Here is a 27,791-nt window from a genome sequence, read left to right on the forward strand (position 1 = left end):
GGATTTACGAGGGCCATGGGTGCTGCATAGAATCACTACAAAAACCACCATAGCCCTAAACACATGAGGATCTCAAGAATCATCTAGATAAAGACATGCCTAGTCAAGAGGATCCAAGTTTTAGATCTAATCCAAAATAAGAGAAAAAGTGCTTGATCTAAAACATGAAGAACCTTGAGCATGTAAATATAAACGCAATGAATCATAGGACCTACACTCCCCTATAATATCTCAGTCGTTCCATCCAAGAACGAAGCACCAAACCATAGTCATGGATCCAAATCACCAATGCTCCTACCCCTAGAACAAGAAAATACCAATCAAGAGAATAAAGGGAGGAGCTTTACCGGAGTCCATGACACTTGGTGGAGGAAGGAGGAGTGGAGCAACCCCTCCAACTCAACGGAGAGAAGGGGCTCCACAGATAGAGATCCAAATAGGGGGTGTTCGGGGTTGGGGAAGGGAGAGCCACGAGGAAGAAGAAAGAGGGCAGGAAAAAACGGGCTCCCCCTCCTTTATATAGTCCAAGGGGTACGGGCCAGTGGTAGTACCGCTGGGGTCCTGGCGGTAGTACCGCTACCCCTGGCGGTAGTACCGCTGCCTGTAGCGGTAGTACCGCTGGGGTCCTGGCAGTAGTACCGCTCCCCCTGGCGGTAGTACCGCTCCCCCTTGAGACATCCCTAAAAGCCCTAGTCAGGTCGTGGTAGGCTGGGGTCCTGGCGGTAGTAACGCTATCCCGAGCGGTAGTACCGCTGGGGTCCTGGCGGTAGTACCGCTACCCCTGGCGGTAGTACCGCTCCAAATGGCACAACGAGACATAGGATTGCATGAGAAAGACTTGGGCAAACGACAAGTCAGTGTAATAAGAAGATAGCACCATCAAGATATACTGACTCGTCATTTTGTATCCTTTCTTCCATATGAGAGAAAGGTGGGGGCGGTGGCCAAGGCCACCTATGTTTGAGACAAAGGTATGACACCGCGATGAATTATCCTTGGGTTCATGACCAACGCTCTTCTTTGAAGCACAAGTGCCATTTGGTACTGGCTAAAGTGAAAGACTTGATCAATTTATGCATAATGATGGGAGGAAAGTTCATTGAGAGAACAACACTCCCCCTATGTCGATGCCTACATCTAGAACAAGATCGAATGCATAGTGAGGTGCAAAGTGCCTAGCTTCAATCCGCATTACTTGAATCAATGATATTTAGCTCATGCCTTGACTCCCGAAACCTTGATTCATCTAGGGTCTTAGTGAAAATATCTGCAAGTTGCTCTTCAGTGTGGATGAAGTGAACCTCAATATCACCAAGCTTGATATGTTCACGAATGAAGTGATGGCGAATGTCAATATGCTTGGTCTTGCTATGTTGCACTGGGTTGAGGGAAATCTTGATAGCACTTTGATTGTCACATAGAAGCGGCACTTTGTCACAAGTGACACCGTAATCCTTTAAAGGTTGCCTCATCCATAGCAATAGTGCACAACAACTTGCAGCTGCCACATACTCAGCTTCGGTGGATGATAGTGAGACACAATTCTGCTTCTTTGAAGACCAACTTACCAGTGAGCGACCAAGGAATTGGCATCCTCCAGAAGTTGATTTCCTCTCCACACAATCTCCTGCCCAATCTGAGTCAAAATAGCCCACTAGGTTGAAGTTTTCTCCTTTGGGATACCATAGACCAAAGTTTGGGGTATGAGCCAAATATCGAAAGATTCGCTTAACATCCATATAATGACTTTGTTTTGGTGCGGATTGAAACCGTGCACATATCCCTACACTCAACATAATATCTGGTCTAGATGCACAAAGGTAAAGGAGGGATCCAATCATGGAGCGATATACCTTTTGATCCACTGCTTTACCATTGGGATCACTGCCAAGTTTGCATCTTGTTGGCATGGGGAACTTGACTGGCTTGACTTCTTCAAGCTCGAACCATTTGAGCATGTCTTGAGTGTACTTGGCTTGTTTGATGAAGGTCCCTTCTAGACCTTGTTTAATCTCGAATCCGAGGATAAACTTCAACTCTCCCATTATGGACATCTCAAATTTCTCGGTCATTAGTGCAGCAAATTCTTCATTGAAGGAAATGTTAGCAGAACCAAAAATGATATCATCAACATATAGTTGGCATATGAACAAATCCCCTTTAACCCTCTTTGTAAAAAGAGTGGGATCTATCTTCCCAATTTCAATCCCACGATCGTGTAACAACTTAGTAAGATACTCATACCACGCACGTGGGGCTTGTTTAAGGCCATAGAGTGCCTTATTTAGTTTGTAGACATGATTGGGGAGCTTGGGACGTTCGAATCCCGGGGGTTGTTTGACATAGACCAACTCATTTAAAGGACCATTAAGCAAGGCACTTTTCACATCCATTTGCTGTAATTTGAAATTATGATGAGAAGCAAATGCAAGCAGCATGTGAATAGATTCTAGACGAGCAATAGGGGCAAAGGCTTCACTGTAGTCGATACCCTCGACTTGGGAGTAGCCTTGAGCCACCAATCTTGCCTTGTTTCGAATCACAATCCCATTGGCATCTTGTTTTTGAAAATCCATTTGGTCCCGATGACATTATGTTCCTCCTTTGGTCTTGGTACTAAATCCCAGACATGATTACGCTCGAAGTTGTTAAGTTCTTCATGCATGGCCATAAGCCAATCCTCATCATCGAGCGCTTCATGTACCTGTTGAGGTTCACAATACGAAACAAACGCGTGATGCTCACAATAATTCCAAATATGTTGACGGGTGGATACTCCCTTTTTTAAACTGCCAAGTACATTCTCCATAAGATGTAACTTGACTCTCAGCTTGTTCGCAATCTTGGCTGCTCGACGCTCCAAGAGTTCTTCATTGGATAACTGGGGAGCGTCGACTTGTTTACTTTGCTTGCCCTTGCGACTTGAACTTCCCTTGGCACCGGCTGTTGGTGCTGCAGAAGGGAATTGCGAGACAGTATCCTCATCATCTTGACTTTCGACTTGAGCAGGTTCACTTGTTTGTCCTTGTACTTGTGGTTGCTCTTGATCTTGATCTTGTGCTTCTATTTGGTCTGGATGTTGTGGTTGCACTTGATCTTGATCTTGAGCAGGTTCGGAACCTTGGGTAAGTGCTTGAATATCATGGGACACATCACCATTATTGGGCAATTGATCTTGACCTTGAGCTTGTTCAACTTGTTGAGAGTCTTCTCTTTGTTCATCGGAAGCGTGTGGGGCTTGTGGGGGTGATGGCTCCACTTGAGTAGAGCATTGTCCTTCTCCTTCGGCCAAAAGGGGTTCCTCAATGGTGAGTATTTGACCAATCCCCATTCTTCTTATGGCTTGGGGAGGAATTTCATCACCTACATCACAAAGACCACTTTGCTCCACTTGGGAGCCATTATTTACATCAAACTCCACGTTACACGTCTCCTCAATGAGTCCGGTGGACTTGTTGAGGACACGGTAAGCATGAGAGTTTGTAGCATAACCAACAAAGATGCCCTCTTGTGCTCTAGAATCAAATTTAGCTAAACGTGCACCTTTCTTGAGAATGAAACACTTACAACCGAATACCCGAAAGTACTTGAGATTGGGTTTGTTTCCAGTGAGAATCTCATATGGAGTCTTGTTCAAGCCTTTGCGGATATAGAGCCTATTGGACGCATGACATGCTGTGTTGATGGCCTCAGCCCAAAAGTTATATGGAGATTTGAATTCCGCCATCATTGTTCTTGCAGCATCCATCAAAGTCCGGTTCTTCTTTTCTGCCACGCCATTTTGTTGAGGGGTATATGGTGCTGAATATTGTTGCTTTATTCCCTCATCACCTAGAAACTCATCCAAGGTGTAGTTCTTGAACTTGGTGCCGTTGTCACTTCTAATCATCAAGATCTTTGCTTCATGTTGACGTTGAGCTTCATTAGCAAAGTTGATGACAGTTTGTTGAGTCTCACTCTTCCTTTTGAAGAAATATACCAGGTGTATCTTGAGTAGTCATCAACAATGACCAAGCAGTACTTTCTGCCTCCAAGACTATCAAATGATGGAGGACCGAAAAGATCCATATGGAGGAGCTCCAATGGCCTCTTAGTGTAAATGAGAGTCGTTGGATGATGTGCAGTTTCAAGAATCGTTCCTTCAATGCAGGCACTGCAAGCACGATCTCTAGCAAAACTCACATTTTTTAGTCCACGAATATGGTCCCCTTTGAGAAGACTTTGCAAAGATCTCATATTGACATGAGCTAGTCGGCGATGCCAAAGCCAGCCCACATCAACTTTAGCCATTAAACACGTCGCAGTCTTAGTGGGTCGCTTTGAGAAGTTCACCACACAAAGACCATTTTCGACATATCCAACATAGGCTACTTTAAGAGTCTTGCTCCACAGGAGGACCACAATATCAAGATTAAAGAAAGTGGAAAAACCCATAATTGCAAGTTGACGAACCGAAAGTAAATTGTAGGCAAGAGACTCAACAAGCATGACCTTCTCAATGGATAACTCTTGAGAGATGACCACCTTACCAAATCCCAATACCTTTGACGAGGATGCATCGGCGTATTGGACATGGGTGGGCATAGATGGAGAAGGATGCACATCCACCACTAAGTCCTTGCTTCCGATCATATGATTTGTTGCTCCACTATCGAGCAACCATGACACCCCACCGGAAGCAAACTCCTGCAATAGATCAAGGCTTGGTTTTAGGTACCCATTTTTAATGGGTCCTTTAATGTTAGAGACAAGGGTCTTAGGAACCGAGATAGCCCATTCAATGGACTCATAGTAAGAACCAACAAATCTGGCATAAACATGCCCATCACCAGCACGACATAAGACATAGGAAGGATTGAGTTTGCTGGCTGTGTTAGTAGGAATGGTTTTGCCCTTCTTGACGTTACCATCATCCACCTTGTTCACGTTCACCTCCTGAGTCCCTTCGCCCTCTTTGACAAAGATGTCCATGAGGGTAGGGGATCATTTGTTCCTGTTCCTCCTTTTTTCTTTTGACTTGGAGGTAAGTCCAAGTCCCTCCTTTCCTACAACACCCTTTTGATTGCTCAAGAGGTCGTTCAGGCTCTTCTCACCTTGTATGCATGCCACAAGGCCCTTCTCAAGTTTCTCCTTTAACTTGGCATTTTCCTCCACGAGATGTGCATGCTCACAACAAGGATTAGTTGTACAAGCATTATCAATTAACACAAAGGGAGGACAAGTAGAGATCTCCTTGGTAAGCTTTGCTTGGAGTTGATCATGAGACTCTTTGAGAGAGAAATGAACACCTTTCAAGACCTTGTGAGCCTTGTCAAGTGTGTCAAACTCCACTTTGAGTCTGTCATGGCCAACCCCAAGAGCATACTTTTCAGACTTAAGCATACGAGTAAGAACAGTATCATGATCTAGTTTCTTTTGCATTTTAGCGCAGTCATCGTTGTATGACTCCTCAAGAGCCAAATGAAGAGTGCGCTCCTTTTCTAGTGCAATAGATAATTCAGCAATTTCATCGTCATAGTCACGACTATGTCCCTGAAGCTCGGAGATGGTCTCCTCACGAGACTCGATGAGGTCATTGGCCTCACCCAGTTGTTCCAAGAGAGCAACAAAATGCTTCTTGGATTCTCCCTTAATAGTGCACAGAAATTTGTCAAGATCATGCTCATTAAGTTCCCCAACATCACTATCATCAACACAATTTAACAATGAAGGAGTAGTAGCGATGTTGGTCTTAATGATTGGGGTTACCTGATTGATACCTTTTGCCATGAGGCACATGGCGATGTGGTTCCCGTCGGGGGCGTTGAAGAGAGACACCTTCTTGGGAGAGGGGGTGGCAATAACAACAGTTTCCGTTGCCACCATATCATCATCATCATCATCGGAAGGGTACTCTTCAAGGGCCACGATGCCCTTTGGGTGGGGTTTCTTCACAAAGTTGTTCTTGATTGGGAATGACTTGGTTTTGTCTTTACGAATGAGCTTGCCCCCGTTGTCTTTCCGTTTTCTCATAGGGACATTCGGCCATGAAGTGACTCACGTTACCACAGTTATAGCATGTCCTCACTCGTTGCTTGGGTTTGAACCCACTTGAGTTGTTCTTGGTGAAGGTGGGTCTTGAGTTCCTCTTGTTGCCCCAGAATTGCCTTGAAGCAAGAGCCATGTGCTCATGATAATCATACTTCGTGTCTTCAGGGCAGCTCTCCTCTTCCTCATCCTCTTCTTCTTCTTCAAAAGTTGCTTTTGCCTTTAACGCAAGGTTGGGTGAAGCTATCTTTGAGCGAACACGAGCAAGTGCATTGTCAGCTGTCTCGTTCATGATTGACATTGCACTGAATTCATCCAACACCTCACTGGAAGACAAGGAGTGGAAGTCTGGTCGCTGACGAATGACAAATGACATGGCTTTATTGAAAGGCATGATGGCTTTGAGAAACTTGTGCTTGACCCATGTATCATCCACATCCTTGCTCCCATGGTCCTTGAGTGCCAGAGCAATAGCAGTCACCCTCCAATAGAGATCACGAGGGTCCTCACCTTCCTTCATCACAAACTCATCGGCCTTATCAAGTACCACTTCATAGTTGGACCGTTGAATGCTTGAGCTTCCCTTGTACAACACCATAATGTGCTCCCAACAGTCCTTGGCCAAAGTGAAGGGACGCAAGTGAGGAAGATCTTCAGGTGGCACTGCGGACTGGAGAATAAACAAAGTAGAGTGATTATATTCATTGACCGCTTCTTCTCTTGGAGTGAGGTTGCTTTGATCATGGGGATAATAGCCTTGCTCGATGATTCTCCACAAATTTGTTGAGCTGTGATTCAAATGGGACTTAATAGAAAATACCCAGTTAGCAAAATCACCTTTTACAAGCTTAGGAGGAGGACCAACAGGATTAAGACGCGGTGTGGGAACCGGTCCTCCATAGGCTAAGGGTGGTGGAACAGATGCATACGTCCCATTCCCATCATTTTCGATAGGACGGGAAGGTTGCATACCTTTAGCCATTTCCCTAACGGAATTGGCCTCCGAATCCGTGGTGGAGGGTTTAACCACCAATGCCGGTTCGGGAGAGTTTTTAATTCCCTCAATTAACTCTTTAAGCATGGTCTTGACCTCGTTCGTCATGGACGTCTTGAGTGCGGCCATAGCCATATTCAAGTCGTCCCTTGTGATCGAAGTCAAGTCCATGCCCTCGGTTTGTGCACGGGGAACTCCCTCATCATCTTCCATACTCTTCGGGTGGTTAAACCCTTAATAAAGAGACGTGGCTCTGATACCAATTGAAAGGATCGATACGGTTGACTAGAGGGGGGGGGGGTGAATAGGCAACGACCACTTTTTAATTAATCTTAACAAGTTAGGGTAAGCAACATACGGGTTCACTAAAATAGCAACAACGAGGTGAACCTATATGATGCTAACAACAAGAACAACTAAGACAAGTAAGAGATAGACAACAACATAAGCATACACGAAGTAAATGTTAGAGATAACCACAAGTGGAACCAATGAAGACGAGGATGTGTTACCGAAGTTCCTTCCCTTTGACAGGAAGTACGTCTCCGTTGGAGCGGTGTGGAGGCACAATGCTCCCCAATAAGCCACTATGGCCACCGTATTCTCCTCACGCCCTCACACGATGCAAGGTACCGTGATTCCACTATAGGTGCCCTTGAAGTCGGCGACCGAACCTTTACAAACAAGGTTGGGGAAAACTCCACACAAAGCTTGGAGGCTCCCAACAAGACCACGAAGCTTCACCACAATGGAATGTGGCTCCGAGGTGACCTCAACCGTCTAGGGTGCTCAAACACCCAAGAGTAACAAGATCCGCAAGGGATTGGTGGGGGAATCAACTTTTCTCTTGGTGGAAGTGTAGATCTAGGCCTTCTCAACCAATCCCTAAAGAATCAACAAGTTTGATTGGCCAGGGAGAGAGACCAGGCACTTTTGAGCTTAGGGAGCATCAATGGAGCTTGGGAGGGTCAAAGGTAGGGTTCTACAGCAAGAAGAACCCCTTATATAGTGGGGGGGGGGGAATCCAACCGTTTTCCCACTCACAGCCCGAGCCTAGCGGTACTACCGCTAGCACTCCCGCGGTACTACCGCTGGCTGCAGCGGTACTACCATTGGCACTCCAGCGGTACTACCGCTGGCTGCAGCGGTACTACCGCTGGGCCCATGGTAGTGCAGAAGCACTACCGGGCTAACCACCGCCAAGAAAGTCTTCGTAAAAAATTACGACGAAGTACAACCGCTAGGAAGGCGGTACTAAGCTCCTGGAGCGGTACTACCACTGACCAGGGGCGGTACTACTGCCAGCACAACGGTACTACCGCCAGCACTAGCGGTACGACCGCCAGTTCCAGCGGTACCACCGCTAGGCCGAGCGGTACTACCGCTAGGCACAGCGGTACTACCGCTGAGAGACCTTTTGCTTAGGTGAGATAAAAATAGAGGCGGGAGCCACTCCAAAGTTGCAGGTAAAGGGAAAGGAGATAAAGTGTGTGCGTGCAAAATTGATTCCACCCAAACCTTTCCACTACGGGTCCCCTCTTAATAGTACGACGTTCCAATGACTCAAAGAAGGAGAATCGTCGAGTACACCGTGCTTATGTTCCATGGAAAGAGGGGGCAAGTTGTCTTGTGCCATTGACATGTGTTATCTGAAATCTTAACACACACGATTTGTCCTTTGCGGTACTATCATCAATCACCAAAATTACTTAGGCATAAAATATGCCCTAACAGCTTTGATAACCGCACCTATTGTTCAACCACCTGACTGGAACTTGCCCTTTGAAACCATGTGCGACGCTAGTGATTATGCTGTTGCTGCTATTCTAGGACAAAGAGTTGACAAGAAGTTGAATGTCATTCACTACGCTTGTAAAACTCTAGACAGTGCCCAAAGAAACTATGCCACTACGGAGAAGGAATTTTTAGCAGTCGTGTTTGCATGTGAAAAGTTCAGATCTTACATAGTTGACTCCAAAGTCACTATTCACTCTGATCATGCTTCTATTAAGTACCTCATGGAGAAGAAGGACGCTAAGCCTAGGTTGATCAGATGGGTTCTCCTGCTACAGGAATTTGATTTGCACGTCGTTCACCGAAAGGGTGCTGATAACCCTCTAGCAGATAACTTGTCTAGGTTAGAGAATGTCCTCGATGACCCACTACCTATTGATGACAGCTTTCCTGATGAGCAATTAAATGTCATCCGCACTTCACATAGTGCACCGTGGTATGCCGATTATGCAAACTATATTGTAGCTAAATACATACCACCCAGTTTCACCTATCAGCAAAAGAAGAAATTCTTCTTTGATTTGAGACACTACTTATGGGATGACCCTCACCTTTATAAGGAAGGAGTAGATGGTGTTATTAGACGTTGTGTGCCTGAACATGAACAGGGACAGATCTTGCAGAAGTGTCATTCCGAAGCCTACAGAGGACACCATGCTGGAGATAGAACTGGCCATAAGGTATTGCAATCAGGTTTCTATTGGCCCACTCTCTTCAAGGATGCTCGTAAGTTTGTCTTGTCTTATGACGAATGCCAAAGAATAGGGAACATCAGTAAGCGTCAGGAAATGCCTATGAACTATTCACTTGTCATTGAACCATTTGATGTTTGAGGCATTGATTATATGGGACCCTTCCCGAGTTCCAATGGGTACACTCACATCTTAGTTGTTGTGGACTACGTCACTAAGTGGGTAGAGGCTATCCCCACTAAAAATGTTGATCACCACACATCCATTAAGATGCTTAAAGAAGTCATATTCCCAAGATTTGGAGTCCCTAGATATTTGATGACTGATGGCGGTTCACACTTCATTATGGTGATTTCCACAAGATGCTAGCTAAGTATGATGTCAACCATAGAGTTGCATCTCCTTATCATCCTCAGTCTAGTGGTCAAGTGGAGTTGAGTAATAGGGAGATCAAGTTGATCCTACAAAAGACCGTCAATAGATCTCGAAAGAACTGGTCTAGCAAACTTGACGATGCACTATGGGCTTATAGGATTGCTTATAAGAATCCCATGGGCATGTCACCGTATAAAATGGTTTACGGTAAAGCCGGTCATTTACCTCTTGAGCTGGAACACAAATCTTATTGGGCAATCAAAGAGCTCAACTTTCATTTCAAACTTGCCGGTGAGAAGCGGTTGTTTGATATCAGCTCGTTAGATGAATGGAGAGCCCAGGCATATGAGAATGCCAAGTTGTTCAAGGAAAAGGTTAAGAGATGGCACGACAAACAAATAGAGAAATGAGAGTTCAATGTAGGTGATTTTGTCTTGCTACACAATTCTCGTTTGAGATTCTTTGCAGGCAAGCTTCTCTCTAAATGGGAAGGTCCCTATGTTATCGAGGAAGTATATCGTTCCAGTGCCATCAAAATCAATAACACGGAAGGAAACTTTCCTAGAGTGGTAAATGGGCAAAGAATCAAGCATTACATCTCTGGTACTCCCATAAATGTTGAGACCAATACCATCAATGTCATAACTCCAGAGGAGTACATAAGGGATGTTTACCAGCCTGTTTCAGACCCTGAAAACAAAGAGGTATCTGTTTCGGTAAGAAATTGGACTCCGGTGCTTTTCCAATAGGAAATTTCTTCCGTTTTGGAATTTTTGGAAAATTAGAAAAATAAAAAGCAGTCTGGAGAGCGAACGAGACGGCCACAAGCCGTGCCACCGCCTCCTACCCCCCTGGTGGTGCAGGGCAAGCTTGTGGGCACCTCGTGTGCCTCCCAGACTCCGTTTTCTCGTGGAGGACTTCTTCTGGCCCAGAAAAAAAAATCAATATATACTCGCCCGATGGTTTTTATCTCCGTATCGCGCCGTTTTCCTCTGTTTTTGTTTCGAGCTTGTTTCTGCCGCAGATCTAGGTCAAGATGTCTTCTCAGGATTCAGAGGGGGAGAGCTATGTGGCTGACTACCTTGCTAACCCCAAGGTCTATGGGTATTTGGAACCATATGGCTGGACCACTGATGAGGAAGAGGACTGTGAGCCCAAAGGGAAGGAACAAACGAGTTTCGATGAAGAGGAGGCTCCTCTACCTCAACCTGCAAACACCCCATGTGGAGTTCAAGAAGTCAAGCCTCCCTAACCATAGGAAGAAGCCTAAGACCTTGTTTATCCCTTCTCGTTTCTTGCAGGAGAGTAAGCAGGAACTTTGCCATAGAGTGTTGAAACTTGAGGAGGAAAATGACGATCTAAGGGAGCAGAACTTTTTGCTCAAGTGGAAATTAGACAAGCTCAAGACTGCTTCAACAACTCCACCACCATCACCACCGAAGGAAGACAACTAAGCATTGGTACGGGCAATCCCCTTGGCTTCTGCCATGCTTGGGGGAGTTGCCCTGGTATCATATCACCTTTACATCTTTTTCTTTTACCTTTGTTTTAGTTATTTCCTTTTCGGTTTTTATTTCTTCTCCTAGAGGAATAAGTCTTTAGTGTTTAGTTTGAGTCTTTTGCTTTTGTCTCTCTCCCAATGTATTCGAGCTTATGAGCTATATAATAAAGAGTATCTTAGTCAAGGGCTTTGCTTTGTGCCATGATCAAAAGTATGAAAAGAACTATAGCATGAAAGATCATGAGACGATCTTATGGAAAGTGATAACTTCACTTATGACATGTATGATGATTGAAACTTGTTGAGAATAAATCAGCATAGACCTCAGTCATTGTTGCAATTAATAAGAAGTAATAAGGAAAGAGAGGTTCACATATAAATATATCATCTTAGACACTTTTTACAATTGTGAGCACTCACCAAACTATTACATGCTTAGGAGTAGATGTTGTACAAGGAAGACAACATAATGAATTGTGTTTGCTTGGTTCCAAACAATGTTATATGTTTAGAGATCCCCTAGCATGTGACGATTGCTTCCACCTCATATTAGCCAAAACTCCCGCACCAAGTAGATATACTACTTGTGCATCCATAAACCTCCAACCCATTTTTGCCATGAGAGTGCACCATACCTACCTATGGATTGAATAAGATCCTTCAAGTAAGTTGTCATCGGTGCAAGCAATAAAAATTTCTCTCTAATATGTATGATCTATTAGTGTGTGGAAAATAAACTTTGTATGAACCTGTGATGAGGAAGACATAAAAGCGACAGACTGCATAATAAAGTTCTTTATCACAGGAGGCAATATAAAGTGACGTTCCTCCGCACTAAGAGGACACACATTCAAACCTCAAAAGCGCATGACAACCTCTGCTTCCCTCTACGAAGGGCCTATCTTGTACCTTTACTTTTGGCCCTTGTAAGAGTCATGGTGATCATCACCAATTCCCTATTTTTGCCTTTGTCTTGGCTACCATCACATGTTTGGGAAAGATCTATATTCATATATCAACTTGGAGTTGAGTACTTATGCTTTATTGTTGTTGACTTTACCCTTGAGGTAAATCGTTGGGAGGCAAAACTATAAGCCCCTATCTTCCTCTGTGTCCAGCTGAAACTTCGACACCATGAGTACCACGTGAGTTGTAACAATTGTGGAAAACAAAAGAGATGATTGAGTATGTGGATTTGCCTTACAAGCTCTTATTTGACTCTTTCCGATGTTGTGATAAATTGCAATTGCTTCGATGACTATGGACTATTGTTGGTTACTTATCGATAAGGTTTTTGCTTCATGCTTTGCTTTGTGAAGGAATTGTTACTTTCCCATAAGAATCTTTATGATGTATTGCTGTCCTATGTGTGATCAAGATGCCCTCATGTCCGTATTATGTTTTACCGACACCTTCGTCCCTCAACATGTGGACATATTTATGGAACTTGGTTTTCGCTTGAGGACAAGCGAGGTCTAAGCTTGGGGAGTTGATACGTCCATTTTGCATCATGCTTTCATGTTGATATTTATTAATTTTTGGGCTATTATATTACTTGTGGTACCATATTTATGCCTTTTCTATCTTATTTTGCAAGGTTTATTTGAAGAGGGAGAATTCAGGCAGCTGGAATTCTGGACTGGAAAAGGAGCAAATCCTAGTCCACTATTCTGCACATCTCTAAATGCCCTGAAAAGTTACGTGGATTTTTTTGGGCTTATATAAAAAATACTGGGCGAAAGAAGTACCGGAGGGGGGCTGCCAGGGCGCCACAAGCCCTGACACCACCACCCCCTGGTGGCAGAGTGGGGGCTTGTGGGCTCCCTGACGGCCCACTAGCCCCCCTCTTTTTCTATATGAAGCGTCTGGGTCCATAAAAAAATTAGAGGGGAGCTTTTTCGTGGTTTCGCCGCCGCCACGAGGCGGAACTTGAGCAGATCCAATCTAGAGCTCCGGCAGGACGATCCTGCCGGGGAAACTTCCCTCCCGAAGGGGGAAATCGTTGCCATCGTCATCACCAACACTCCTCTCATCAGAGGAGAGGCATCTTCATCAACATCTTCATCAGCACCATCTCCTCTCCAATCCCTAGTTCATCTCTTGTAACCAATCTTCGTCTCACGACTCCGATTGGTACTTGTAAGGTTGCTAGTTGTGTTGATTACTCTTTGTAGTTGATGCTAGTTGGATTACTTGGTGGAAGAGTTTATGTTCAGATCCTTGATGCTATTCATTACACCTCTGATCATGATTATGATTATGCTTTGTGAGTAGTTACTTTTGTTCCTGAGGACATGGGCTAAGTCATGGTGATAATAGTCATGTGAATTTGATATTCTTTCGGTATTTTGATATGCTGTATGTTGTCTTTTCCTCTAGTGGTGTTATGTGAACGTCGACGACATAACACTTCACCATATTTGGGCCTAGAGGAAGGCATTGGGAAGTAGTAATTAGATGGTGGGTTGCTGGAGTGACAGAAGCTTAAACCCTAGTCTATGCGTTGCTTCGTGAGGGGTTGATTTGGATCCACTAGTTTAATGCTATGGTTAGACTTTTACTTAATTCTTCTTTTGTAGTTGCGTATGCTTGCGAGAGAGGTTAATCATAAGTGGGATGCTTGTCCAAGTAAGGGCAGTACCCAAGCACCGGTCCACCCACATATCAAACTATCAAAGTAACGAACGCGAATCATATGAACATGATGAAACTAGCATGACATAAATTCCCGTGTGTCCTCGGGAGTGTTTTTTCCTCTTATAAGACTTTGTTCAGGCTTGTCCCTTGCTACAAAAGGGATCGGGCCACTTGTTGCACACTTGCTATTACTTGTTACTTGTTACTTTTTGCTCGCTACGTTTCACCTCGCTACACAATCACTTGTTACCGCTAATTTCAGTGCTTGCAGTTATTACCTTGCTGAAATCCGTTTATCAGAGCCTTCCGCTCCTCGTTGGGTTCGACACTCGTACTTATCGAAAGGACTATGATTGATCCCCTATACTTGTGGGTCATCACGGACACAAGAGACTCTTTGTTATTTGGTTGCACGGTTGCTTGAGAGAGACCATCTTCATCCTACACCTCCCGTGGATTGATAAACCTTAGGTCACCCACTTGAGGGAAAATTGCTACTGTCCTACAACCCTCTGCACTTGGAGGCCCAACAACGTCTACAAGGAGAATGTTGCGTAGTAGACATCAAGCTCTTTTCTGGCTCCATTGCCGGGGAGGTTAGCGCTTTAAGGTATATCTTTAGATCTTGCAATCAAATCTTTTTTTATTGTTCTTTTGCTGGAAAACTACAAAAAAATTGGAATTGAGGATGCCTCATATGCTCCATCTTTTCAATGTCTTTCGTGAGCATGATGGGAAGGAAAATTGTGCTCAAGTGCTGAAAGAAGAATTACATAGAATGCTTGGCATAGAATATGTGAATGATGAGCATGATTGCAATGTTTTTTGCATGAATTCTTTGAATACCCATGATGCTAATGATATGCAAAGCCACAAGCTTGGGGATGCTATATTTGATGAAGATGATCTTTTTAGTTCTTCCACTTTGAATGATCAAAATTATTTTCATGAAAGCATGCCCCCTATCTATGATGATTATTGTGAGGATACTTATGCTTTAAAGAAGAGGGATGATAAAACTTGTCATACTCTCGAGAATCCCTTTGCTAAACCTTGCTTTTTCATTGTGGACACAATTTGTAGTGCTCAAGTCTTTTACGATACTCCCACTACTATTCTTGAGAATAGATTTCCTTATGTGGAGAGTAGTAAAATTTCTATGCTTGTAGATCATGAAAATAAAGCCTTAGGTGCTGGTTATATTGTTGAATTCATTCATGATGCTACTGAAAATTACTATGAGAAAGGATCATATGCTTCTACTTATTGCAATAGTATCAAGCTTCCTCTCCATATGTTGAAATTTTTGAAGCTATGCTTGTTTTGCCTTCCCATGCTAGTTGATTCTTGCTCCAATAAATTGTTTGATCACAAAATCCATATGCATAGGAAGTGGGTTAGACATAAATGTGCTAGCCATTTGCTCCATGATGCTCTCGTTGTGTTTCAATCCTTACCTTTTATGTGAGCATCATTGAAATCAATGCCTAGCTAAGGGCGTTAAACGATAGCGCTTGTTGGGAGGCAACCCAATGAATAAATTTTTCTTTGCTTTTTTCTTCCTTACCTTTTGTCTTCCTTTTTGTGTTTGTGCCAAGCAAAACCGTTATGATTAGTCTTGGTGATGATTGTTTGATCATGCTGGAAAAACACAGAAACATTCTGCTCACGAAAAGAATTTTCTTTTTTATTCTGTAAGAGATTTTGAGTTGATTCTTTTTGCTACTGATTTCTATGCAATTTGTTCAGACTTTCGTAATTTTTCAGATTTTTGGAAGTACCAGAAGTATACGAAGTATACAGATTGCTACAGACTGGTCTGCTGTTAACAGATTCTGTTTTTGTTGAGTTGGTTGCTTATTTTGATGAAACTATGGATAGTATCGGAGGGTACTAGCCATGGAAAAGTGAAAATACAGCAACCCAACACCAACATAAGTAGAATTTAAGTTTTATACAGTACCTAAGGAAGTGGTGATTTGCTTTCTTATACTAATGATATCACGAGTTTCTGTTTAAGTTTTGTGTTGTGAAGTTTTCAAGTTCTGGGTGAAGTTCTTATGGACAAAGAGATAAAGAGTGGCAAGAGCTCAAGCTTGGGGATGCCCAAGTCACCCCAAGTTGATTCAAGGATACTGAAAAAGCCTAAGCTTGGGGATGCCCCGGGAAGGCATCCCCTCTTTCATCTTCAATCCATCGGTAATGTTACTTGGAGCTATATTTTTATTCACCACATGATATGTGTTTTTCTTGGAGCGTATTGTATCGTAGGAGTCTTTTATTTTTGTTGTGTCACAATATTCCTTGCTGCCCACCTAGAGAGAGAGACATGCACTCACCGTGATTTTGTCGAGCTTCACTTATATCCTTTGAGTTAGGCAATTCAGTTCACATGTGTTTCACTTATATCTTTAGAGCTAGTTGATTTTGCTCTATGTGCTTCACTTATATCTTTTAGAGCACAGCGGTGCGTGGCTTGGTAATTGGCTTATGCTATGCAAGTAGTCCCAAAAGTGGTAGTTATCCAAAGGGATACGAAAACTTCCATCTTCATGTGCATCGAGTAGAAAGAGAAGCTTGGTTCCTCTCAATTAGTTTTGAGATGTGGTTGTGGTAATATTTAAGTTATGTTAGTATGGTGTTGTGAATCTAGAGATACTTGTGTTGAAGTTAGTTATTCCCGTAGCATGCACGTATGGTGAACCGCTATGTGATGAAGTTTGAGCATGATTAGTTTATTGATTGTCATCCTTTGTGTAGCGGTCAGGATCGCGCGATGGTTTATACCTACCAACCCTTCCCCTAGGAGTATGCGTTGAATGCTTTGTTTCGATTACTAATAAAACTTTTGCAACAAGTATATGATTTCTTCTTGACTAATGTTGATTCCATGGTTTAGATGCACTTTCACCTTCCACCATCACTATCTTCTTTAGTACCGTGCAACTTTCGCCGGTGCATAAACCTACCATATAGCCTCCCTAAAAACAGCCACCATACCTACCTACTATGGCATTTTCAAAGCCATTCCGAGATATATTGCCATGCAAATACCACCATGACATGTGCCAAAACTTCTACATTGCCATTGCATGATCATAATATAGCTAGCATGATGTTTCCATTGATGTCTATGCCATGCTAGATCATTGTCACGGTACACTACCGAAGGCATTTCATATAGAGTCATCATTACTCTAAGTTTTGAGTTGTAAGTGTGATGATCATCATTGATGGAGCATTGTCCCATGTGAGGAAATAAAAGAGGCGAGTGAAGCCCATTTACAAAAAGAGGCCAAATATGCCCACCAAAAAAATAATAATAATAAAAAGAGGCCAAAGAGCCCACCAAAAAATGAGAGAAAAAGATAGAAGGGACAATGCTACTATCTCCTTTCCACACTTGTGCTTCATATTAAGCACCATGATCTTCATGATTGAGAGTCTCTCGTTTTGTCACCACCATATAGCTAGTGGGAAATTTTCATTATATAACTTGGCTTGTATATTCCAATGATGGGCTTCCTCAAAATTGCCTTAGGTCTTCGTGAGCAAGCAAGTTGGATGCACACCCACTAGTTTTCTTTAAGAGATTTCACATACTCTTAGCTCTAGTGCATAATTTGTATGGCAATCCCTACTCATTCACATTGATATCTATTGATGAGCATCTCCATAGCTCATTGATATGCCTAGTCAATGTGACCATCTTCTCCTTTTTTGTCTCACAACCTCCACCACTCCATTCCACCTATAGTGCTATAACCATGGCTCATGCTCATGTATTGTGTGAGAGTTGAAAAAGTTTGAGAAAGTAAAGGTGTGAAAACAATTACTTGGCCAATACCGAGGTTGTGCATGATTTAAATTCGTTGTGCAAGGATGATAGAGCATAGCCAGACTATATGATTTTGTAGGGATAACTTTCTTTTGGCCTTGTTATTTTGAAAGTTCATGATTACCTTGCTAGTTTGCTGGAAGTATTATTGCCTCCACATCAATAGCAAACTATTGTTTTGAATCTAACGGATCTGAACATTCATGTCACGTGAGAGAAGTTACAAAGGACAACTATGCTAGGTACCATGCAACATAAAAAATTCATTCTTTATCACTTCCCTACTCGAGGACGAGCAGGAGTTAAGCTTGGGGATGCTTGATATATCTCCAACGTATCTATAATTTTTGATGGTTCCATGCTATTATCTTATCAACTTTGGATGTTTTATATGCATGAATATGCTATTTTATATCTTTTTTGGGACTAACCTATTAACTCAGTGCCAAGTGCCAGTTTATGTTTTTTCCGTGTTTTTGACCCTTTTTCGGACGGACTCCAAATGGAATGAAACTTTACGATGATTTTGTTTGGACCAAAAGAGACCCCCGAAGCTTTGGAAGAAGGCCAGAAGAGCCACGAGGGAGTCACAAGCCCTGAGGCCGCCACCACCCCCTAGGCGGCACCTACCAGGCTTGTGACCTCCTCGTGGGCCCAACCGACATAATTCCACCGCCATAAATTCCTATAAATTCATGAACCCCCAAAAAGAAACCTAGATCGGGAGTTCTGCCGCCGCAAGCCTCTGTAGCCACCAAAAACCAATCTGGAGCACGTTCTAGCACCCTGCCGGAGGGGGAATCCATCTCCGATGGCCATATTCATCATCCCGGCGATCTCCATGACAAGGAGGGAGTAGTTCTCCTTCGGGGCTGAGGGTATGTACCAGTAGCTATGTATTTGATCTCTCTCTCTCTCTCGTGTTCTTGAGATGTCTTGATCTCGATATACGATGGTCTTTGCTACTATAGTTGGATCTTATGATGTTCTTCCCCCTCTCCCTCTTGTAATGAATTGAGTTTCCCCTTTGGAGTTATCTTATCGGATTGAGTCTTTGAGAACACTTGATGTATGTCTTGCACGTGTCTATCTGTTGTGATCAACTTGCGGGTTTGTGACATTGGGAACCTATGCATATGGGTTGGCACATGCTTGATTCATGTGAGCACTCGATGTATGTTTTGGTGTTCAACTTGCGGGCTCGTGACATTGGGAACCTATACATAGGGGTTGGCACACGTTTTGACTCTGCGGTAGAAACTTTGGGGCACTCTTTGAAGTTCTATGTGTTGGTTGAATAGATGATTATGAGATTATGTGATGCATATCGTATAATCATGCCCACGGATACTTGAGGTGACAATGGAGTATCTAGGTGACATTAGGGTCTTGGTTGATATGTATCTTAAGGTGTTATTCTAGTACGAACTCTATGATGGATCGAACGGAAAGAATAGCTTCGTGTTATTTTACTACGGACTCTTGAATAGATTGATCAGAAAGAATAACTTTGTGGTGGTTTCATACCCGACAATAATCTCTTCATTTGTTCCCCGCTATTAGTGACTTTGGAGTGACTCTTTGTTGCATGTTGAGGGCTAGTTATATGATCCAATTATGTTATCTTTGTTGAGAGAACTTCACTAGTGAAAGTATGAACCCTAGGCCTTGTTTCCACGCATTGCAATACCGTTCGTGCTCACTTTTACCATTTGTTACCTTGTTGTTGTTGTAATTTCAGATTACAAAAACCTATATCTACCATCCATATTGCACTTGTATCACCATCTTCGCCAAACTAGTGCACCTATACATCTTACCATTGTATAAGGTGTGTTGGGGACACAAGAGACTCTTTGTTATTTGGTTGCAGGGTTGCTTGAGAGAGACCATCTTCATCCTACGCCTCCCGCGGATTGATAAACCTTAGGTCACCCACTTGAGGGAAAATTGCTACTGTCCTACAACCCTCTGCACTTGGAGGCCCAACAACGTCTACAAGGAGAAGGTTGCGTAGTAGACATCAGCATGCGAGCACCGTGATCACCAAGGGTGAGGCTACCACGAGGCCACGAAGCCTACACACCATGTACAGAGGGTAGTGCCTCGACCCTCTAGCCTCCCTGTGCCACTGGCTCGACTAGGCGCCCTCTGGTTTGATGGATCTTATCAGCAACAGGTTCTGCCATGAAACTTGAGGAGGTTCTAGAGCTAAAATAAGATAGCGCTGGGGCTAGATGAAATGTCTGGGGTTATCGGCATTGTAAAGACTACAAACTGGCAAAGTTTGAAAGGGTTTGAAGAACAATTGAACATAGTTCCTTTGAAAACCATCTTTCTGGTCCAGAATGGAAATAAGCTTGAGGCACTCACATACATGTTCTGCTGAGGGTAAAACTTGGTGGAGCAGTGTTATTTGGTAGTGCACACATGTCCAAAAATTTGAAGATCATTTGTGCATCCCTAGCTAGCACTTCCTTCACAAAGGTTCAGATTCAGCAGAAACTTAACACAGTTCTCCTGCTAAAAATTTTACTGGACCATCTGATGTCTTTTCATATTGGGGCTAAATAGGATCCCTAGGAACTTGGGAAATTTATTGGGAATTTTATAAAATAGAAAAAATAGGGTTGCTTCACAATGGGACAATTCTGGTCGGAAAAGAAATAATTATTCTGTCCAAAATTTTATATTGGGCAATGAAATATTTTTGGAGATTTTGGAATTATATGATGATTAGAAGATGTGGAAAACGTTTGCGGGCATATAGATCATCCAAACTATAGGTTGCTTCACAACCCATGGTGATGCCATAATTCCCCAAATAAAGAAAAGAATTATAGGAAAGAATTAAATATTGAAAATTAATCCAATAGAGGTTTTGGCAAGAGGGGGAGGGTTTTGGGTTGCTTGGAAAAATTTAAAGACTCACAAATACAACTTGGTTAAAAGACTTGAAAATGGGAATTGTTTCCATACGGCGCGCCGACCGAACCGACGCGCCGGTCGCCCCCTCGCGCGCTCGGGCCCATGCAACATTTTTCCCACCCGCGCGCTTCGCTGGTCAGTGGATGCAACATTTTTCATCTAAATTTGTTGCAACCAACGTCATTTTTGCTGCAAGCATTTTTTTACTATATTTTGTCCCAGTAAAAAAGCTGCATATACATTTGGTTGCAACTCCAGTTCGTCAGATTTTTAGTTACAATCGATGTTTTTTTACTTTTGCTACAACCGTGTTAATTTTTGCTACAACCGACATCATTTTTTGCTGCAACCGTTCACTAAAATAGTTGCATATACGTCATGTAAATATTTGTTACAACAGGCGTTTGACTTTTGCTACCACGCACCATCAGCTTCCGTTTTTTTGCTACGATCACGTAGATATTTTTTTTGCTACAAATTTTGTTTTTTGTTGCAACCGTTGAAAAAATTGCTGCATCGCATCGAAATTTTGCTGCATAGGGAAAATATGTTGCATGCAGATCCAACGGTGCGGACGCGCGGGGGTTGGTGGATCGTGCGGCCCGCGCGCGGCCGGTCGAAAGTTTGGGCTGGCGCGCCGGCGCAGATCACTTCCCTTTGAAAATCCACCAGGTTTGCAATTAAAACTCCAAAAGGTTTTGAGAAAAAAAATGAGGGTGTCACAGAATTACTATTAAAAGAATGTCAATGTGAATATAAACTACATAGGTATGGTGCAAGGGACAAACACATATATTTTCAGTAAAATATCTAATGCAACAGATAACTTGTGAGTAACATGCATGATTGATGATATGGTGCTTGCATGTATAGAGTAATGCAAAAACAATGTAGTTTATGACTTGCATGCATGATTTGCTTTTATGTCATAGTTGCATGTCTATAAAAAATAGCTAGTGGGTAGTAGCTATTTAGAAATAGAAGATGAGGGAGCGTACGTCAGGTTGTCAGCCGTTTGCGAGCAAAATTGGTTAGGGCACCTTCAATGTTGACCAGGAAATTTGGCTATCGCATTCATCTATGAAGATGAGTCCGTAAACATGGAGGAGGAAGTTGACTATCGTGTACAAGTGAAACAAGATTCCAACAAATCTAATAAAATTCATGAAAACTGACTGGATTTCGTATAAACCATACGAAATCCTTATATTTCACACATATTTTTAACTAAATCGGACTCTAACGGCATGTTCGGAACTCTTCTCACTCCGCGCTTCTCCAACTCCACACGCGGAGCCGGACCGAACCCATGAGCTTCGTGTAGTGGGCTTCGCGAAGCCATGTGATTCTCTAGTGCAAAATTCCAAAGCTGCTAAAGCCCACCTTCATGAAATTGGAGAAGCGAGGAGTTATGCATAATTACAAAGGGATGCAACCGTGAAGTCGAAAAACGATTCGCAAGAGTCGTCCCCAACGCCTCTCTCTCTCTCCCTCTCTCAACAGTTCCTCTTTTCCTCTTCCCAGCGCGAAGCCTCGCCACCATCACGACCATTGCCGCCAGTCCGTCGCGTGCAAAAGCTCCTCCCATTGGTAGATCAAGCCGTTCCAAGTCTATTCCCGCCAGATCCGGCCCCTTTGGGGTAGTTCTCTCATTGCCAACTAGGAGCAACGAGCTCACAGTAGGAGAATCCCAACCCTACGTGGCGACACCATTGATGCCCGGGCCAGCTCGCACAGTCCCACCATCCAGGAGCAGTATAGTGAACTGGGTTGGTTCGAGCGGGCCAAAAGTGGCGCGGAACAGGCCAACTGTGTCCACAATTGGGCACGAGCTGAAGGTGGTACTCGGTGCAGAACAGATGGGATTTGCCTCATGAAGTGGGAAAACTACATGAAGCAGCTAAATTTGAGGAGTTTTTGGAGGCTGAAGGGTAACCGAACGCGCCCTAAACCTAATCTAAATGATCGGCGACGTTCATCCGGGCGTGAGCACCATGAAATAATGCTCTAATATGTCTCAAACATATCTACAATTTTTATTACTAAATGCTATTATATTACCACTTTTGTATGCTTTATATGTCATTTTGTATTATTTTTCTATACTAACCTATTAATTTAGTGCCCAATGCGAGTTCCTATTTTTCCCCATGCTTTTGGTTTTGGAGAAAAAGCATACCTACGAAAATCCAAATACGACGATATCTTTTGATGATTTTTTTCTAGATAAAAATAGACCTTATAAGCTTCTTGAGAGGTCGAGGGGACCCACGAGGCAACCACATGGACGGATGGCACGATGAGGGGGTGGCCGCGCCACTTGTCCATGTCGGCCCCTTGAGAGTTCGTTTGATATAATCCAATCCTATAATTCCCAAATATTTCGTAGCCCTCAGAAGCGAACCCGAAAGAATTTTATCGCCATCGCAAGCCTCTATTCTAAAGCGATCCATGTGGATCCATGTTCTGGTACTCTGGTGGAGGGGGGAATCATTCGGGAGGCCATATTCATCAATCTTGCTGCTCCATGATGATGTGTGAGTAGTTTCGCCAGGACCTAAGAGTCGAGAGTAGTAGCTAGACAACTTTATCTCTCTCTCTCTCTCTTGGTCTTCAATACAATGATCTTCTCTAAGATCAATCCGATGTAATCTTTTTGCAGTGTGTTTTTTCGGATCCGATGAATTGGGGATTATGATCAAATTATTCATTGAGTTATATCCAATTCTCTTGAAGTCTCTTTTTTATGTAACTTTATAGTTATTTATTCTTTTCAATCTATAAATCTATTTTGTCCAAGTAGTTGAGTAATCTTGAGAGTGATTGGTGCATAGTAGTGGGTTCAACCTTGCGGTGCTCTTGCCCAGTGACAAAAGGGGCGAATGAACGTGTTTTGTTGTTGCCACTAAGGGTAAAACAACGGGGTTTGATCATATTGATTGATCTCTTCTTGTCTACATTATGTCATCTTTCTTATTGCGTTACTCTGTTTATTGTGAATTTAATACTATGAGATGCATACTAGATAGTGGTCTTGGGGTTGAGTAATATTAGTAGAAGTTGTTGGATTACGATCTACTTATCAAGGACGTAATGCCTATATGCGATTATGCCATGAATGATCACAACTAGAACTATGTGCAATTCTATTAATTACCCAAGAGTAATTTGCTTAACACACTTTTGCTATGCTTTTGAGAGATATGCCACTAGTAAACCTATGGTCCTAGGGACTATTTTCCATCAATACAGGAAATTCTACAATTGCTACTTATTTTCTCTTTGCTATTTTACCACTTTTCCTATCATCACTACTAGCTTTTAATCTTGTAAATAGCCAAAACAAGGGGTGCGACTCCCCCCTTGCCTTTGTTTGGTGCAAGAAACTATTGTGTTTGTGTATAAGCGCTATTAACGTTGTTAGTGTGGTGCCTCCTACTAGTTTGATAAACCTTGGTTCTTAACTAGGGTAAATAATTTTTGATGTTGTACAACTTGTCGCACATCACCCTTATATTGAGGGAAATCCAACAACTCCTACGGGAGTAGCAAGCTCCAGCTCTGCCTCGACAATCTCTGGCCCCGTCTCGGTAGTCTCCAACTCTGCCTCCGCAGCCTCCACCTCCGCAACCATGAGCACCAGAACTTAAGTTGTCCACCTTCATGTTGCCGCCAAGCGGCTAATCGGCAAACGATGTTGAGCCTATCAAACTTGGCCTCAACGGGAGGGGACACACAGTGGTCTTCCTAGGACCCGAGCGCTGGCGGCCTCACATGCTCTACTCTTCTGGATTATCAACATCGCTCGCAAACGCGCCAGCTACATGGTCATGGCGATGGGACACGACCATTGCGGAGCTGGCGATGTCCTCCTCATCCTCTCTCTCGCCGAACACCTCATCTATCACCTCGTCAATCTCCTTGTAGGCGGCCTGTAAATATGCCTGTCACTAGATGCACCGACATCGTCGTGCTGGATTTCGCACGTGGTGCGATAGGATTCGACCTGTGTTGCGTGCTCAGCCATGTCCACATCCGACACTATGGTCATGAGTTGCTCCTCAAGAAGCTGATGCTCGCCAAGGAGGAACAAGCTATAGGCCTAGTTGGCATGTGTCTGTCGGAACGTAACTTCATCTCCATGTATTGGGAACATGCGTCCACTACAAAAAAGACACATCCATGACATTATGGCCTGAATGAAAACTTTTTATGTCATGGATGTGACACTTCCATGATGATAATTATGAGAAAAACACGTATCATCATAGATGTGGTGGGCTCCTACTTCTATGGCAGAAAATGGGTTTTTTGTCCTGGGCGGGCTGGAGGCAGACCTGCATGACATTTGTTGGGCCGTCCATGAAATAAAAATCATGATAGAAGTGAGGGTGAGAAAAATTTCGGGCATTTGCCGATATATGGTGGGAAATCGGTGGCTAGTCGGGTCGAGCAATGCAGTATGGTTTGTGCGTTCCTATTGTATTCGCGTGTGTGTGAACCCTATGCTAATTGAACTTGAGTGAGTCATTCTCTTACTGAACCCAAGCGATCGATCCCTCGCACTACACTAAACCTGAATAGTTGATACCTCGCACTACATTAAACCTGAGATATCCCTCGCTCTTCAATCTAAATGATCGAGCCCTTGCACTAGTACCGAATACGAGTGGTTCCTTCACTTCTTACTGAACCTGAGTGATCCCTCGCACTACATACTAAGTGTGAACGACCCCTTCACTTCTTACTAAATCCGATCGATGCGAGTCTCGGTGCTAAAACCGACGAATCTCGGGTAAGGGGTCCCGAGCTGTGGATCTAGGATCAATGGTCACAAGGAGAGTAGGGAGATGATGTTTACCCAGGTTCGGGCCCTCTCAAAGAGGTAAAACCCTATGCCCTCATATGATTGTATTAATGATGGGTATCGAGTACATGTTGATGATCTACCTCGAGATCGTTTTGTATGCTCTAAACCCTAAGGCGAATAGGTTCACTTCTATGGACTAAACCCGTGGGCTTATATAGGTACCAAATGGGAGCTAGGTTACATTTTAGGTCGGTTGATGATATGCCAAAAAATAGGGACGTCCGTAGGGTGCATGCCAAGTCTTTGGAGGTTTCCTTCTTCCATAGACGCAAATCTTATTGCTTCATTGTTCTCCATGAGGTGAATTAGCGGGCTCCTAGTTCGGTCCATAAGGGATGAACACCTCAGGTTAGCACCCCCTAATCCAGGACGCCCTCACTAGCCCGTGAATTGGTCTCCTATTGGCGAGGACGAACACAATCTTCGGATTCTTAGCTTCGGATGTCTTCGGCTTGGCAGACGAGTTCCTCAATAAAGCAATGTCCACAACCATAGTTTTAACTACTCTTCGGATGATCCAAGCATCAAACTACTTCGGACTACCGACCACTTCTAGGGGCCCTTTGATAATGCCCCCCTGATGACCCACAAATATAGGGGATCTAGCGTAGTCCTTTCGATAAGTAAGAGTGTCGAACCCAACGAGGAGCAGAAGGATCTGACAAGTGGTTTTCACCAAGGTAAAATCTGCAAGCACTGAAATTATCGGTAACAAGTAGTTGTGTGGTGAGATGATTCGTAGCGAGTAGCAAGTAACAAAAGTAACAACGTTGCAGCAAAGTGGCCCAATCCCTTTTGTAGCAAGGTACAAGCCTGGACAAAGTCTTATAGGAGGTAAAACGCTCCCGAGGACACATGGGAATTTCTGTCAAGCTAGTTTTCATCATGTTCGTATGATTCGCATTCATTACTTTGATAGTTTGATATGTGGATGGACCGGTGCTTGGGTACTGCCCTTACTTGGACAAGCATCCCACTTATGAATAACCCCTCTCACAAGCATCCACAACTACGAAAGAAGAATTAAGACAAAGTCTAACCATAGCATTAAACTAGTGGATCCAAATCAGCCCCTTACGAAGCAACACATAAACTAGGGTTTAAGCTTCTGTCACTCTAGCAACCCATCATCTACTTACTACTTCCCAATGCCTTCCTCTAGGACCAAATAATGGTGAAGTGTTATGTAGTCGACGTTCACATAACACCACTAGAGGAAAAACAACATACAACACATCAAAATATCGAACGAATACCAAATTCACATGACTACTTATAGCATGACTTATCCCATGTCCTCTGGAACAAAAGTTACTACTCACAAAGCATAATCATATTCATGAACATAGAGGTAATGAGTAGCATCAAGGATCTGAACATAAACTCTTCCACCAAGTAATCCAACTAGCATCAACTACAAAGAGTAATTAACACTACTAGCAACCTTACAAGCACCAATCGGAGTCGCGAGACGGAGATTGGTTACAAGAGATGAACAAGGGTTTGGAGATGAGATGGTGCTGATGAAGATGTTGATGGTGATGAGTCCCCTCCGATGAGAGGACTGTCGCTGATGACGATGGCGATGATTTCCCCCTCTGGGAGGGAAGTTTCCCCGGCGGGATCGTCCTGCCGGAGCTCTAGATTGGTTCTGCTCAAGTTCCGCCTTGTGGGGGCGGCAAATCCTCCAAAAAGCCTCCTCCTAATTTTTTCCAGACCGAAACCCTTCTTGTAGCAAAAGGGGGGAGCCAGAGGGCCAGCTGGGAGCCCACAAGCCCCCTAGGCGCAGCCGGGGGGGGGGGGGGGGTGCCTAGCGGGCTTGTGGCCTCCTGCTGGTGCGCTCCGGCACTTATTCGGCCCAGTATTTTTTATAAATCCCAAAAAAATCCACGTTGATTTTCACGGCTTTTGGAGTTGTGCAGAATAGGCATCTCAAACTTGCTCCTTTTTCAGGCCAGAATTCCAGCTGCCGGCATTCTCCCTCTTCATGTAAACCTTGCAAAATAAGAGAGAAAAGGCATAAGTATTGTACCGTGAAGTGAAATAATAGAGGTAATGATGCAAAATGGACGTATAAACCCCCATGCCTTCATCAATCCTCATGTCATCCAGGAAGGCACGTGATACGTCTCCAA

This window comes from Hordeum vulgare, chromosome 2H, assembly GCF_904849725.1.
Source record: "Hordeum vulgare subsp. vulgare chromosome 2H, MorexV3_pseudomolecules_assembly, whole genome shotgun sequence".
In the NCBI taxonomy this organism is placed as follows: Eukaryota; Viridiplantae; Streptophyta; class Magnoliopsida; order Poales; family Poaceae; genus Hordeum; species Hordeum vulgare.